This window comes from Apodemus sylvaticus, chromosome 4 (genome assembly GCF_947179515.1).
Source record: "Apodemus sylvaticus chromosome 4, mApoSyl1.1, whole genome shotgun sequence".
Taxonomy (NCBI): Eukaryota; Metazoa; Chordata; class Mammalia; order Rodentia; family Muridae; genus Apodemus; species Apodemus sylvaticus.
This window is the reverse complement of record NC_067475.1, coordinates 137,424,046-137,426,076: the sequence shown is the minus strand read 5'-3', so window position 1 is coordinate 137,426,076 and position 2,031 is coordinate 137,424,046.

Genomic DNA, 2,031 nt, shown 5'->3' with positions numbered 1-2,031 from the left:
TGCCTAAGAGAGACTCTCACAGATGCGCTGGCTTCAGCTGGGGTAGAGAAACTCAAAAACACTACATTCAAACTTTATTGGTACCATAGGACCTTTCCAACATTTGCTATGTTTCCGTTATCCCAAGAATTGTATCTTTTAACTTTCTCTTAGAGTATTTAATAACTTTAGCCAACAGGAACCACACAAGCCAGCACAGCTGCCAATCCTATTTTTCCATCATGCCTCTAGAAACCCTGGGCAGAGAGGTTCACAGGTGACTTTCCTAGGTATTCACAGTAAAATTAGAGGCAACGTCTAAAGTTTAGTGAAGCCATTACACAGTTGAGAGGAGACACAAAACATCTTGGTCTCTATAAAAAAGACTTATTCTTCTAAAAACATGTTCTCAGTAGTAAGAATGAGTTCAAAGTAAAAAGTTAGTGACTGAGCCAGGCTTGATGGTGCATGCTTTTAATCTCAGCTCCCACGAGGCTGAGACAGGAGAGTTGTGTATTTGAGGGTTTCCTGGGCTATATAACAAGACTATTTAAAGAGAAAAGCCAAGAACTAGAGATGTAGCCAATGGTAAGCTGTGCTAAGCCCTAGAACTGAATAAAATAAAATGTAAAAAAGTAAAGTCAGTGGCCCTCAGAAAGATGCTGTGTGAAGAAACTGACCTTAGGGAGCTGGGGAAAGCCCATTCAGAGAAGGAAATGGCTCAAGCAGGGTTCCAAAACTCTAGACTTGAAGAAGGGTTTGTTCTTGGCATTGAACTTGAGAAAATTCATCAAATTCTACTATATATCAAATATAATTGATGAACTCCAAACAATTGAACTGTCTGCTCCTGAAGCCAATATTTCATTACTAATTTCAACTCATAGCTACATCAAAACAAAGAATGTGAACATCTTAGAATGAGCTATAAACCATTCTGAAATGCCCCAGGGGATGACCCTACGAACTCTCTTAAAGTATCCTTTCTGACCATCCTTTTTTTCTGCTAGCATGTGTTGGTATCTGAGAGGGAAAGTCTAGCTTCTGTGACTGTAAGACTGAGAGTCACAACCTGTAAAGCCTATTAAGTGGTCACTTGTGATCTCCCCCTTGGGACTCTAGGGTCACAGTCTGTACATTTCCCCTAAAACATCTCATCTTTTATAAACAGGATTGATAAGCAAGCATGGAAAGTCTCCAATCCCGACTATCGTTAACAAAAAAATCTATTATTTCTATTTATGCCAACAGTATCTAGCTACAAATTCTAAAACCCCTTTCTCATGTGGCAAAATTGAAAATTGAAAAACATAGACCCTTTATGACCAAAGCAATAAAGCATAAGCAAAGGCATCAACTTTGCATCAGCATAGCTTATCAACTACAGGAACAGCATATTCTTCTAATAAAAGTACTGGCTTTTGTAAAAATAGAGTCTGAGTACACTTATATAGCTAATGAAGTGCTCTCCAGACTTCAAAACAATTTGACGAGACCTTGACAAAACAGTTCTAAACTTCTGGAAGCATAAGACAATAAACTTAAAATGTCTTCAAGAGATATTTCAAAAGAAAAATAATGCAGAAAACTACTCTACCCAGAATGAGAATACAACAGCAATTGCTCGGAAATGAAAGAAAACCAATAGAACCACACAAGAAATGTCCATGTAGGGCATCCAGCCTCATGAACTAAACTAGTGAACTCTTGTAGACAGGGACGTTTGGACTAGCTGGGCCATAGCCTGTAAGCCATTCTAATAAATTCCCTTTATAAATATATAATATGTTCATATTATATATTCATTCTACTATATTCATATACATGCATAATATGAATATATATTCATTCTATCAGTTCTGTTCCTCTAGAGAACCTTGACTAATACAATGAGATTTCCTATTTGGTTTCATTTTAGCTTAGTTCTATATTTGGCTTTTTGAAATGAGATCTAAGGTAGTTTCTGCTGACCTTGAACTCCATAGGTAGCTGAGGATGACCTTGAACTCCTAGTTCTCCTAAAAGTATCCCAAGTGCTATGACTACAACCCT